At 36.7% G+C, this 15,025-nt stretch overlaps 1 long non-coding RNA gene across 3 annotated transcripts; it reads left to right on the top strand.

Annotated features, from left to right (window-relative positions):
- The first annotated feature begins 6 nt into the window (after positions 1-6).
- Positions 7-11,611, top strand: LOC107215770. 3 transcript variants are annotated; one of them, XR_001525243.1, is made up of 4 exons: positions 7-207; positions 6,477-6,505; positions 8,134-8,226; positions 8,902-11,611. It is a non-coding gene; the product is annotated as an uncharacterized LOC107215770 (long non-coding RNA). The 3 variants fall into 3 exon arrangements; XR_001525242.1 differs by having other exon boundaries at positions 6,477-8,226; XR_001525244.1 differs by lacking the exon at positions 7-207 and adding an exon at positions 4,856-5,461 and having other exon boundaries at positions 6,477-8,226.
- The last annotated feature ends 3,414 nt before the right edge of the window (positions 11,612-15,025 follow it).

Raw genomic sequence — 15,025 nt, 5'->3', positions numbered from 1 at the left:
CCTTCCCGAGCCTTCCTGAGCCTTCCCCAGCTAAGAGTCTGAACATTTTGAAAAAGACACACTTGCTCCTAGACAAAATTCCCCCAGATAAAGCCCAAAATAAAAGCAGAGAAACAGAGACAAGAAAATGTTTCAACACAGGATGACCTTTTGTGGGAAGAGGGGGGAGATGGGATTTTTCACGCACTTCAATCTCAGCATTGCTAGGTGAGTTTTAACTCTTCATTTTCTCCACATCTTTACCTTCTTTTTTTCTCAGTAACACCAGGGAGCCTTTTCCTGTCTGGGGTTCTCCTCATTGCCCTTTTCCTTGACTTTGTCTTGTCACTCCGACCATAGTCTTGTTCTGCCAGATATGTTTCATTTTCTGCATGACTTCCCCTGGATGGGCATTTCAAGCTGTGATTTCTAAGCTTGATCTCACACTGTAGATCCTGTTATCTCAGTAAAAAGCTTTAAAGTTCAAAGTGAGTTGGATGAACAATACTTTAAAAGGAGTGTAAAGTCTAAACATCCTCCTCTGTGTGGGAGGATTTCAGAAAAAAAATAATCTGTTGTTTGCATGCTTTTATATGGAGAGAGAAGAATTAACAACCGAGGTGCCAGCCTGGGGTAAAAATGTTATAAAGTGTTATTAATAGGGCTGAGGAAGTGTTTGTAGCTGTGCTTCTCTATCCACACCAAGTTGCCGTGGGGCTCTTGCCATTCATGTCCCCAAAGCTTTCCTTACCAGCTGAGTTTATTCCAATGCCATTGAACTACATAGCAGTTTACCAGTTTACTTAAGCAGAAAAAACATGGACTAAGTAGTATAATATTAGTAGCCACACAAAGGAACTAAATAGTCCCTGGTCCAAGAAAAAGGATGATGTTTCTGCATTTCGCACAGATGTCTGTTCAGCTCTCCTCCACCTGGGCTCCCTGGAACTTGCCCAGCTCTATGGGGATTTTTGATAGTCTGTCTAGGACAGACAGACCAGGACGTGTGTACATGAAAGGTCTGTTTTTGCTTGCTGTCATGGATTGTGTTGGTATTCAAGATTTTCTGGCAGTACACCCAAACAAGACCACCTCCCCTACAGCAACTAACCCTGGCTTTCCCCTGGTGTTTAAAAAGGTATCTTCAGAAATGTGATCAGTGGTTTTGATATCTGTGGACAGAGAGCTAATCTGTGGACAGATTATAATTTCCTTGAACACATACTGGGGGTATGTTAGAATACCAAGAGAAAAATATCTCTGATTTTTCAGGAAACTTTTTCTGGAGTAGGGGGCAATTTATTCTGTCTAACATGAGCCATTTAAAAGTTATGAGAATAGTGTCATAAATAAGAGGAGATGTGACAGAATTTTTTTAGAAGGGTTTCTTTTAAAGCAGTCTTTTTCCAAATAATTCACTGGTAGTACCACATATCCCACTAAACTACACATAAATTAACCTGGTTGTAAAAATTTTTACACAAAGAATTGAGCTCTAAATATAAGAAAGTTTATACAGCAAAAATTGCAGAGGTGACAAAGAAATTTAAGATCTAGCTCTGTAATACACAACCTGGGTGGCAAACATCTTGTGGTATCCCTATGACTTATTCATGAGACATTACTTGGTTGGCAAACACATACTCTAGAAACATATGTTTTAAAAGGGGAGAGGATTTAATTTTTTGTCCAGTTATTTATTTAATTATCCCTTGATATTTTAAATATAGAGGAATAATGAGTTTGAACTCATTTAAAGCTTTCAGGACAAAATGGTGCCTGGCCTGGGTAATGATTGAGTCTGTGCAGCCTATCACGGGTGCTTCATCCCAAAACCCAGGTGATCACGGTCCCCATGGTATGGTGGTGAGGCCATCATATCATGCAGCTGTGCAGTCCTTCCTTTTTCAGCCTTTCTTTCCATTTATTTTTTTTTCTTTTTCCCCTTCCAACTTATGCTAGGGAAGATACAGGAGAGCAGCAAAGGGACACAATTTTGTTTCTCGAGATAATAATTCAAAACTGCATTATAGCTGTCTTCGCTGGGGATGCATGCAGTGCATGGCATTGCATTGCATTGCATACTTAGTCCTGTTTTTATTCTGACAGGGAATTGTCTGGATTGAACAAAGGCTCCTCTTTAGACCATGGCATCACAGATATTTTTGCTATAGAAAAAAGAAATGTTGATGGCAGAGAGTAGGGCACATCATCATCTCGTTCTCAAATATATCTGGGATGTTCCTAGGACCAGCCTATATTCTTCCCAGGGCATTCTGTAATGCAATTTTCAGAGAGAGATGATGCACTAAATGGATCTTTCATTTGACTCATTACAGCAATTCTTACATTATTATGGCAAAAGAGCAGAGTAATAGACAACCAGTGTGCTTAGGCTTGTTTGTGAAAACTATTTGGTGATAATTTACCGAAAGTAAATATAATTCTCATGAAGATACTGAATCACAACAGCACAAAGGCAGCAGAGTTGCATATAGAAACAGCAACCTGGATTTGTAACAAATACTGTTTGTAAAAGGGATCGGGATTTGGACAAGTTGTGTCTCAAATCACTGCTTTCCTTTTGCAGACATATTCATTTATCTCAGCCTCAAAAGTGAGAAAAATAAGAAAGCTTTATACAGATTCCTTGTCTTTTCTGTATGCTAAGAAAACTCTGTATATGCAGAAAAACTGCAATGGACTCTAAAGCAAAGGGGTTTTTTGTTGTTTTTGGTTTTTTTTTTGTTGTTGTTGTTTGTTTTGGGTTTTTTGTTTTGTTTTGTTTTGTTTTTATGTTCAAAATTTCCTCATTTCTGTTCTTAAGTTACGTTTTACAACAGTGAAAGCAATTAAACCTTCATTGTCCAAGCTTTCCAGTCAGCATGGCAATACTGTCATGTACCCATTTCATTTGGGAATAAACTAATTCTCAATCACATGGCTAAACAGATAAATGCTGCTCCTTAGGTTAATCTTGTTTTATTATTGAGTGACATTCAGATGTATGCTCTGTTCAGAGCTGTGGACTCTCCTTAGTTAAATATCTTTTGTAAATAACCGTGACTTGCTAAAGAGAAAAACAGTTAGAAAATTCTGAGAAACACAAAGAAAAAGAGGAACAAAACAGCAATCGTTAATTTTTCAGTTCTTGTGATTCAGAGGAGAAAAATCAGGATGTACTGCATGCTGTTTAATTTGTAGTTAATGACATTCATTATAATGACACATTAGACATTCAGAGCTTTGTCTTCTATTGTTTTAGTTTTTTAAGGGTTTTTTAGAATGTTGATATATTCAGGTTTTGAAACTCAGTAGACTTGCATTATGTTATTTTATTTTATAATAGAATGCTTGCATTATTTTGGCAAAAGGGAAGTCTATTTCTCACAAAGCAAATTCCAGATTCCAGTGAGGAGCGAATTCCAGATTCCAGTGAGGAGCGAATTCCAGATTCCAGTGAGGGAGTGGTTGGATCCATATTAGGTAAAAATGGTAACCTCACTTACAAGGAAACCACAAAGGCAGTTGTTTTCCTGTTTTTTTCATTAGGTACAGACAATGTGCCCATGCCATTGCTGAACAAAGGAGAACGCTGCAAATTTAACCTTGGTACTTGCTTTGTCTCCTACAGACAATTTGGTCATTGGAAAAGAAATGTGAGCCTTTTTTATAAGAATGTTTCAGAAATCTATTTTAGAAAATATTGTTTGCAGTTTCTTGTCTGTTTTGAACAGTGGTCTGATAGGAAGAGATGCTTAAAACTCATTTCTAAAGTGGAAAGGGTAGAAGTTCTGGCACTTGACCCTTCAGGAATTATAATGATGTTGAATACATTCTTAAAAGCTGTTCTGCTAATTCAGATAATAAAGATTTTTCAGAAGATCCACAAAAGGAAAACTAGGAGCAGCAGAAATCGAGTAAACTTTTGTCATATTTGAGTAATGCATCAGAAGTGGCAAACTCAGTGATTCTGTAAGTAGATGAAGCATCCCAATAGAGGCAGCATACCAGAGGAAAAAGAGAAACAGTGGATGGGAATACTGTGCTGATATCTGAAAGGAATCTTTTGAAACAGAGGTTTTCAGTTGCACAGAAACCATTTATTTGTAAGTTTAGCATTGGTTTGCTCTGCTTAGCAAGACAGGTGAAAACAGAGACACTGAAAGGAAGAATTAGAAATAGCTTTACAAAGAATTTTTAAAAAGTAATATCCTGTTTGAATGCTTCATCTGAGAGCTGCATCTTCTCATTTTCTCCACATGATGCACAGGAGTGAGAAAATGATGATTTTTATACCCTAAATACTCTAAAAAATGGGTACATGGAGATCCAGTTAACTGAAACTTGCAAAATACCCTAAATTTTCAAGTTTGTGTATGGAGTCATTCGTAATAGGTTTACAGAGATGGGGTTCTGCCACAGTTTCCTTTTTAGCGATTTGATTTCCCTGTGATATCAGTCAACAGATGAACTGCTTTCAGGGTGAAAATCTGTTAGCACCTGACTGTGGCAGTAACCTCTGGTTTCCTTATAGCTGATGGTTCTTTCCAGCAATTCCGACTCTCAGCAGCCTGGCCTGGCAGTTCCCATGTGAAGAGATGGAGAAGGACATGCTGACACACTGGCAAAAGGAGAGGTCTTTAAAATAAACAGCCTTCCTCCAATTCTCCTCTGGATACAGCTGCCCCATAGGGACTGGCAACATGTTCCTGAATTAAGTATCTCACCAACATCAGCTACTGCCAGAGGATCAGGTGCCAATATGGCTCATGAGAGAGACCAGACTTTCTCTTTTTTTTTTTTTTTTTTTTTCTTCTTGAAATCAAGGAATAAACTGCTTTAAGAGGCAGCAGCTCCTGTCTGGCACTCAAATTAATGTGGCAAACTGCCATGATTTCAATATTGATTTACAACTATATCCCAGTTCATAAACCTGTAATAGTGACTTCTGCTGTCATATTATATGTGTGTAGTCAAGAAAAAGTGTTTTTAAGTCATAAAACAATAATTTGGGAAATGAAAATGTTAGGAATCATCAATGTGTTGAACTAAACCACATAAGCATTAAATTTCTGACTGATGTATGTTTCTAGTATTGTCAGTACTAAAAGAGTAGCTGCACACCATGCAATTTTTAATAAAAAATATTTAGAGAAGTGAATTTTAATCAAGAGATTTGACTCTATTCCCTCTAGATTTGACCTTTTTCAAAGACTGTGATTTTATCTGTTGCTATGAAATGTAAAGCAAAAACCAAGAGAAATAGAGACTTTTGCCTGGTCCATATGTATACATAAGACTACTGTTCTGATCTGGAAGCATTTTACAATATTTTCTCCTTGAATAATGTTATAAGAGAGGAGGGACAAATGACTTCATTGTTAACAAAACTAATTTCAAACTCTTCTCTTTGATCCAGTGATGAGGTCTGTTATGATTACTGAGGGATACATTAATTAATGTGCTGAAACTCAATAGAGTAAGTAAAGCAACTATTGATTAGCTTTTGGGAACATGAACACACTGGAGGGAAGTCTAGACATAACGCTTATTATAAACAAATACTGCAGTATTCCACAGCAGAATATATAATAATGTGGCTTCCGATAGTATTTAGAGCCATTGCCATAGAATATTGTCGTGGGGTTTGTGAAGAGAAATGCAGAGAAACCTGACAAGCTCAGAAACCCATCTTCTTCTGTTTCTGTGGAACTAATACCAACTGATGAACTGTCAATGCTGTCTATTATTTACTTTCTAGCCATATGTTTTAAAAGTTTTTAGCTTTTTTTCCTGGGGTTTTCTTGTTTTGTTTTAAAACTTGCAGCCTCGTGCTGTAACTTTAAAGGCTCCTTTCTTAAGGGTAGATTTGTTCAAGAGAAGAGTGTGCATCCAGTTGAACTGAACATGGTTATTTCTCAACAGTCACTGATTTCATTTGTCACTTTATTGCTTCAGTCAGGGGAGTGGATTAAGGCACAGGATGTCACTGCCACTTTAAGAGAGCATCCTTTTTGAAAAGCCAGTATATTGTTTGGTGTTTATTTGAATAAAAAGCTCTTCTACAAAATGTGAGTTGCTTCCTGAGAGGAGGCAGAAGCTGAATAGTATTTTTCATGGGAAAGGGAGTGATTTAGTGCACTGAGTCACCCAAGGAATTTGCTACATTCCACTCATTCCCGTGCAGAAATGAAAGGATGTGGCCTCATTGTAGTCAAACCGATAAAGCATATTGACACCCAGGAGAACAACTGTTCAGCAGTGTTACTGGTCATATTGACCACTAAAAGATTTATAATATTAAAAAGTCTACTACAGATCACTTCAAGATTTACATTATATTGACTAATAGATAGCAATGAACAAATTCTTTCAGGACAAAATTGGCTGTTCCAGTTCTGTTTGGCTACAGCAATAATTTTCTGTTATGCCTGCTGTTTGTGTTAGCTGTAAAGAAAGCATGTTGGGATTGAAGTAACTTGTCTTTTTCACAGGTATTTCCTGACTAGAAATCCACGCTCAGGTTAGTATTTTCTGTTTTGTTACCATCACACATTTTTCACTGACCACTGAATTAAAAGCACTTCATTACTAAAGTATAAATATTATTGGACACTGTTTCAAAATTTTATTTCTTTCAATAACTTTACATATTGTTTTATTAGTTTGGTTGTTTGGGGTTTTTTTCTCCATTATTTGCTTTTATCTGGACACTGAAGATTTATATGACTAAACACCTATCTGAAGTACCTAAGTGGAGGTTTTTAAAAGTGATATCTTTTATATTGAAAGAAACTAACAACTGAAGAAATAGTGGAGTAGTCTCACAAAAGGCTTATTTCCATATTTAAATCCATATTTAATACAAACGTCTAAACTGATATAAAATCCACAGTAAGATATAGTAATCAAATCATATAAACTTGTTGCATTAAAAAAAAATAAGTCTCATTAACTGGATTCAAACTTGAGACATATTTTACATAACTACAAGCCACTTGATTAAAACTTCCCATTAACCTTCCAAATAATATCAAAAGAAAAACTAGGCTAGAAAAGGGAAAATCAATGTAAAAGCACTGTGGATGTTCTTGAGAGAGGTTTTGCACATGTTATGGTTATGTTAGATAAGCTTTTCTTTTAGAAGGGAAAGTCATCATACAGAAACATTTGCAATTTTAATATCATACAGCAGGGTCAGGCAATAGAACCTTCTGTCACAGGTCAATCACCTTAAAATAGGTGCAAGTGTGCAGAGTGCAAAGATGAAAGCCTCAAAATGAATAAAAGATAGTAAGAGTCACAGAATCACAGAATCATAGAATTATTTAGGTTGGAGAAGACCTGACTTTTTGCAAGCACCCTTTCTGCTGAGGGATTGAGGCAATGTTTCTGGAATAAAGTCCTTGAATGTGAAATCATCTCTTGTTTCAAACCCACTCTGCAAGAGGTTCATCCAAACTTGAACTCTTTGAATTTTTGACAACAGATTTGTGTTTTGTCTGTATTGCAATTATATTGCAGTACCTTTAATTCAACAGGAGTAGGGAGATCTTAATTAAAAATAAGTAGGTAAAAAAAGCCAGAATTTTACTTTCAAGCTAACTTCAAAATCCTTGATATTGCTTATTTCATTTCTGCATCCTGTGATGCCCCATATGTTGTAAAGCTTATCTTTTTTTTCTACTAAAACAGGCTATTCTGTAGATTATAATGTTATTTTCATTTTCATTGTACAGAAAGAAATTCTTCCTTTTCTCAGTAAATACATCAGTTTCTTTGCTCTATAAAAGCACTATTTTAGTAGTTCAAGAGGCCTATTCAATTAGACTTGAGAAATGCTTTTATTTATTACTTTATCCTTTTTTAAATGACTTTTTTTTTCTCTGAAAATGAAAAAAAAAATTGGACAGTTAACAAGGGAATTGAAGTCCTTTTTCTGCTTCACTAGGGGAGAGTCACAGATAGCAAGGTTCTGTCTCTACACTGTTCCACTCCTTCGTTAAGAGAATTATATCAATATTTTCTGGTATCAAAAGTAATCTTTTGTCTGTGTCAAAGAAGGTAATACCACTTTTGAAAATGCTGATTTTCTTTTTTTTTTAAATTTAATTTTCCTTGGATATTTGTGGTTACTTCTCTGTGTTTGAGGCTATTGTTGGAACATCAAGATCAAGCTCTTCCACACATGGTAATGGTGATCATTTCCCTCATCCCATACTGGATTATAAAGAACTCTCTGAGGTAAAAGATTTAGCTATATTTAAATAGTTTTATTATATGGTAACACTGTCGTATTTATACACGAAATTTTAGTGAAGCTTGTGAAACAAAAAATCATCAGTGAGCCATGGCAGAAAATGCACAAAAAGCCCTACTACATAACTGATGTTTCAGAGCTCAAGGAGTAACAGAAATAACTGTTTTCCAGAGAAATTTGGAGTATTTTTGCTTTTATTTGAATTTGTGTGTGTGTATTACTCTCCTAATCTTTGGGGATCCCAGTGATACAACACCTGAAATCTCCTAAATCTTAGCCCCATCTCTGCATCATTTTTGAGAGGTCTAAAGTTGTGCAAAAAAGAAGCCCTAAATATGCACATATCCAAGCTCCTCTTCACTAAAGAGAAATGATTCTCATATCTCAAAGTGACAGCCATCTCTAGAAATCACAGTGACCTATTCATTAAAGACCTGGGTCCCATGTGCATGGTAGAATTCATTAAATGATGTTATTCTCTGAGCAAATGCTATAAAACTCCGTGGTCTGACATTCATAAATATTTGTGTCGGGCAATTACCTGGTAAAACGTCAACATATTGAAGAAGAAAAATTAAAATAAAGTCAATGTTTTTTGTTTGGTTTGTTCTGATTTTTTTTTGTTGTTGTTGTTTTTTGTTGTTTTGTTTTTCTTCAAGGAGATTTGACTTCTGTCATTCAAGTTTAGAGTCCTGCTCCTTTTGCATGAAGAATGGGATAAGCTCTCACATCAAAAATATCATCCCAGCCAAGGTCATTTAATTCCATGGAATCAGAGCTGAGGCTTCAGCACACGGAGACGTTTATAGCCCGCTGTCATTCTGGCAGGTGACAGAAATGGAGGGTGGAGCAGGTGCCGAGCAGAATTGTCATATTTTCATAGCAAGGCCGGAGAGCTCTGTGATTTATGGATGCTCAATGTACAACGGTGACGCCCCACAAGTGAATACACAAGTTGCAAATCTGTAAACAGCTACGGTGGGAATTTGCTAATCCCTGCTTGCTGTAGCTCATTCTGCACAGGTCCTCAAGCTTTGTATAAGAAAGTTTTGACATTGTGCTCTGTAAAAACACATGCAGCATCTTGCCAGGGCTTGTCAGCAAGGACAATAACACATTTTACTAAGTCTGTAAAGCCTATCATTGTTCATAATGTCACACTGTTGAGAACTGGAAAAGCAGAACTAATAAGGAACAATTTCTAGAACAATTTCTAATGTTCCTTGAAAAGCAAATGTGTAGTTTTACTTATTATGTTGAATCAAGGTAAGCCGAAGCTCTGAATAAAACTAAAGACTAACAGCTTTTTTTCCATACTGAACAGACAATAAACCTGTCATAGCTGGTATCCAGGTATCCTGTTTAGCTGGGAACAGATATTTCTTTCTTTATTTTTTAGTCCTTACCAACTATTACCTTTTTTTATATATTTTAAAGGAAGATACGGTCAGAGCCTTTCATTATTAACAGAAATGTAAAAGTTAAGGAAAATTAAACTGAAGTTTAAAAAAAATAAATCTGCTGTGTCTTAAAAGAAAATATTAGGGTTTTTTTCACTCAGAAATGTCTATTCACAGAGAAAGACCATTGATAAATATGATTTTTAACTGAGAAATTTCCTAAAAAATGACCATGCCTACGTAGATGTTCTTTTTGACACAACAGATTAAAAAATTCTATGACATAGTGTATCCTGAAGTTTACAGGAGTTTCATCAACATATCTAGAAGTTCAATTCCTTGGAAATTGGGCCTAGAATCACTGCAACCCTTGAATCCTGAAAACTGATGCTATTTCAGAGAAAGGTCTTTAAAATATTTTCAGAACATCTGTTGAAAAAAAAAGCTATCAAAAACCCAAAACAGCTTTCCAAGTTTCTATCACTGAAAGATATTTATTAGCAGCTAAGGATAGTTCCCTGGTCCATGGGTGGACCTGGTGTTACTCAGTAGAACCAGTAAATTTCAAATAATTTCCAGAAACTTTGCAACCTATGAGCTCTACAAGATTGAAAACATCATGATTGGAGCTCTTCTTGGAGAGGGAGAAAAACCAAGGAGAAAAAACATGTTGTTTGGCTCCTGTTCTATCACAGTAGAACCCAACCCAACTAGTTTACATGGCTAGCTTAGAACTGGCCTCATGGATATCCTCAGTATCTCATTAATCCAAAGTACCTAGTTCTCCATAAATATCAAATGGAGGTGATGAAAGGAAAATGCCTCTGAAAGCCATCACAGGCTTTTGGTCTATCTATTGTAGCTCCTCCCTCACCACACTGGCTATGCAAGAGATGGTTTTCCTTCACAGCATGATGCATTCAGTGCCCAGGAAGCATTAGCCTTTCCCATCAGAGCTGTTTCTTTGAAGCTCTGCCACAATCTCCAGTTGCAATTCTCTGTCTTTGAATGGGGGATGCAAATTCCATCCCTTTCACACTGAGCAGATCAGCCTCCAGGCACTCCAGTAAGAGCACTGTCATTCAGAGGAGGGGGCAACACACCTTCAGTCAGGGCTGAATTTTGACTCTCACTGGGGAATTCCTTAAAGGTTTGTGCCTGTAAATTTAGGCTGCATTGCAGTGAACGAATCTTTCACAAAGGATTTCACCAACCATTTAGGATGTGAATTTCAGCATCTACATCTGGGCATCCAAGGAACTCAAAGGGTGATTAGTGATGCACCTATGGATTAACAAATCTGGGGGTTAGACAGTGAAGAAAACAGTCTGGATTGCTGCTTGGGAGTTTGCTTGCATCTCAGTTAAAGAGGGGGATAAGAAAAAGAGATAGAGTCCTTAGGGTATGATGCTGTCTTTACATATGGCACAGTTCCTTAAATTTGTACTTGTGTAGGACAGGCACAGTTAACAGTTTCAGAGAGGTTTCATGTCCTGCTTCCAATTGCACAGCTTGGATGTTATCCTTATGGACGTGTTTGCTTTCAGAACTTTACATGAAGGAAATTTCAAATGCAAATGTATTGTCATCTTGTTCTAAATATTGTCCCTAAATGTGGGAAGCCACATCTCTAGTGGGATTGTGTACATTTCACTCTGAGAAAAAACCCTCACTTTTTATACTTATTTTAAAATACTTGCTTGAAAACATATTTTATAATTATATTTTTTAATTGCTTCTGGTGGTTCATGTACCTTTTACCCTTTGAGAAAAATTCAGAGCTTTTCAAATTGTTGGTGTTTGTTGATTTCTCTCCAAAGCATATATGTTCATATGGAGTAAAGCATTCTTTATTAGACTGATAAACAAGTTATTCATTTGACCCTCAAAAAAAGAAGAAAAACTTCCTTGATGATATACCTTGAAACATACAGCAATTTGATCAAAAAATACTCTGATGATACTTTCATGGCTGCAATTAATGTTTTTTTTTTCCCTCTTCTCTATTTTAAAACATATTGAAGATTTATTTGCTATAGTATTAAGTTTCAAATCCTAACCATTTCTAGCCCAGTACTTCTAGTGATACAGTCCTTTGACTCAAAAGTCTCATTGCCAGATATCAAATCAACATGTGCCTTTATGACTCAAGATTTATGTGTGGGATGATGATTGAATTCATAATTTAGAGGGGCATCTGTCTAAATAGATCTTTACTTATAACCATGAAAAATAATCTTGCCATGTTCCTTTTTATACAAAGGGGAAAAAATTAAATCAAGAAAATAGATCTTTAAGAAACTGTTATTCATACATATATTCTTCATATGGACACCCCTCAAAGGCTCCCTCCCTCCACAGATGCACACACAAATGAATTTGTGTAAAACTGCTGTCCATGTCATTTTGTGTACCTTACATATAAAAGTAATTTACATAAGTTTTAAGTTTCCTTTTATCCCAGCAGTGATGCAATGAAGTAAGCCCCAGAGGGCCTTAGTATAAATGAAAGCTTATAGTTTAAGTGTTATTAATTAAATTGCTCTTCAACCAGGTTATACTTGGAGCTACTCATACTTTGCATACGTGAAAAGACACTGTGTTAAAATCCACATCAATAACTACATCCTGAATTAATTTCTCATGCTTTATAAACAGCGAAAGGAATTGATAGGCATTTCTGACTTTGCCTTTTTTCCTCATTTCTTTTCTCGCAAATCCTTTTTGGAAACCCAAAGGCTGACATTGTTTTTCTTCATAATGATTTTTTTTTGATATTGTGAGTAATTTTGCAGTACCGTGCATATTGCACAATTGCCAGAAAAGACGAGGAATTAGGCATGTCTTCCAGTCTTGTGGTGCTGTGTATCCACAGCAAGTGCCTCTGTGATGGGTGTCGTGGCTTCCATGTTCCATTTCGCAACTGCCACTTTTGATGTTCTCACTTCACTTCTTCCCATTCCTTTCTTCACCTAAAAAAAAAGGGGAGGTTATTGTTTTTAATTATTTCCATGCAAATTAGAAACTGACAGTGAAAGTGAGCCTGTCTTTGCAAACATAGAGCCAATATCAATGTGTAGGAATGAAAAAGAAAATTACTTGAGTTAAAATTCAGGAGACATGAGACTAAGATCTCATGGGAATTAAAATTGGGTTTTAGCTTACAATAAGTTCAAAAGAAGAAAGATGAAACTCAAGTAAAAAATTATCCTAAAAATGTGTGCCATATGCTTCAAGATTTTGAACATTTTTTCTTTTTGAAAGATACCTGCAGCATAATTTCAGTACAGACTCACTAGCTGTGTCTAAAGGGTTTGGGGATTACCCAGCTGCATGGTCAAAGGATTACATCTGAGAAAAGGCCGTAACAGATTTACTTCAGACTGCCTCTGAAACTCATATATTCAGCTGTTCCAGTGCTGGAAACTCCTCCTGGGAAAAGATGAATGCCAGCAACATGCATACAGATTTAAAGTGCATTTACTATTTTACCCCTTAGATTTCCACTTTGGGAAGACATTTGATTTGTGGATATCAGTCCTGCCTCAATGGTACCATTGATATTACAGGAGACATTGCTTCATCTCGAAGCTTTGATTTGGTTCTGGGTTGAGGCACCTCAGGCTTTCATCAGAAGACACCAAAAGATATTCCAGATGTTTTTTCTCTCCCCATACTGCACCCAGTATAAGGATTGTTATCTGCATGAGTAACATTTCCATGTTAATTTCCAGCATAAATGGAAGGAGAGTTTCACACTCCATCATCAGGCCTGAAAATGAGAGGGAGCAAACCAAGATAAACACTGACTGTTAAATGCCCTAAGCAGAGAGCAAGGAGGAGGGAAAAGATAGAGTGGGTAGAAATGTGGCTTATTTTAAAACTTAATTTAATAAATTGTGCTAAAGATTTCAGCTAAAGATGCTGAAAAATGCATTTAGCTCTCACCCTCCAGGACCCTACATTGTGAACTAGCATCTAGCCATAATGGGGTTTCTGCTTCATCAACTACAATAATTATTTTTCTTGATTTTCCTTGGTCATTTTATACAAAAATTACTCAGTGTGTATATGTATGTGCATGTGCTTTTGTGTGCATTTCCTTCGATTTCTTTTTCTTACCGATTTTTCATTCCTATCAAAAACAGAACTCATACAAGACTAAACACACCAAGATTATTTAAGACACATCTTGATGACTGACCTTGTAAATATTTCTTACAAGGAAGCACAGCCTTTTGGACTGTGCTCACTTCGGACCCTTTTCCTAGACACTTTACAGAGAATTAGGGTGCCATGGAGCACGAGGTCCATGCTTGTTTTATGTGGCTTCACTTTGTACAGCAGATAGCATACCTGCTGTCACCAGATGCATTGTGCAAAGATTAAGCAAGGCCTCAGGGTCTTAGCAGTGCTCAGCAGAATTCAGGCTTGGATTGGTGTATTTGGGACTTTAAAGGCAAGTTGTGTCAAGCACTTAAAATCATCAGCTATTTTTTTCACTCGATTCTCTCAAGAAGTGGGTGACTGTTGGTTGGGAAGTGGCTCTCTGTTTTCCCTTCTCCCTGTCCAGAATCTCAATCAGACATTTTGCTCCATTTAAATGCTGGTCATGTTCCAAGAATCTCAGGTTTTTTGCTTTCTCCAACGAGACACACTAGTGCACAGGGTCTTGAGGATGTGTGAGTGTATACGCACTAAAAAAAAAAACCCAAAAAACCTAAACAACACAAAACCACAACCTAACAACATACTGATTTGGATCATGCTGTGATGTGTGTTTATATCTTTTTGATCTATATTTTCTTTTATTAACCATCCCCTTGCCCTGTATCTGAGAGTGTTAGCTACTGTTTCTCAATTACACCCACTGGTAAAACCTGCCCTGTGGGGTTTCTCGCAGCAGTTGCCCTTCTAGCGTCAGCTCAGCAGATGAAAAGCAGATGGAAAATTCCAGGGGTTCAGGTCTGAATGTTTCAATCATAAGTTAGCATAACATGGACTGGTGAGAGCTGTGTTTTGAGTCTGCTATGCAAAATGAGGCAGCTGCACTCTAGCGAAGATGTTTGCACGGGAGGCTTAGCTCTGGAAAGTAGGAACAACAAATAAAGGATTCAAGGAATTCACACTCAAAGAGAGAGAAAAAAATAAAAAAAGGAAAAGGTGAGTACTGGGGTTATGAGTAGCAGAGACAATTTTCCTCAACCAGGGTTCTTTTAAATCAGGCTTGCTTTTGTGTGGGGAGAAACCATACCAATTAATGGACATCCTTTAGCTGAGGAATTTACATTCAGCTTCAGCATGAGACTGAACCTTCAATAAAAGAAGGTATAGTCTATTTAAGCATCATCCTGAACTTTTCTCTCTCCCCCCTACCCTTCCT

Source organism: Parus major, chromosome Z (assembly GCF_001522545.3).
Source record: "Parus major isolate Abel chromosome Z, Parus_major1.1, whole genome shotgun sequence".
NCBI lineage: Eukaryota > Metazoa > Chordata > Aves > Passeriformes > Paridae > Parus > Parus major.
This window is presented reverse-complemented; position numbering and strand designations above follow the sequence as displayed.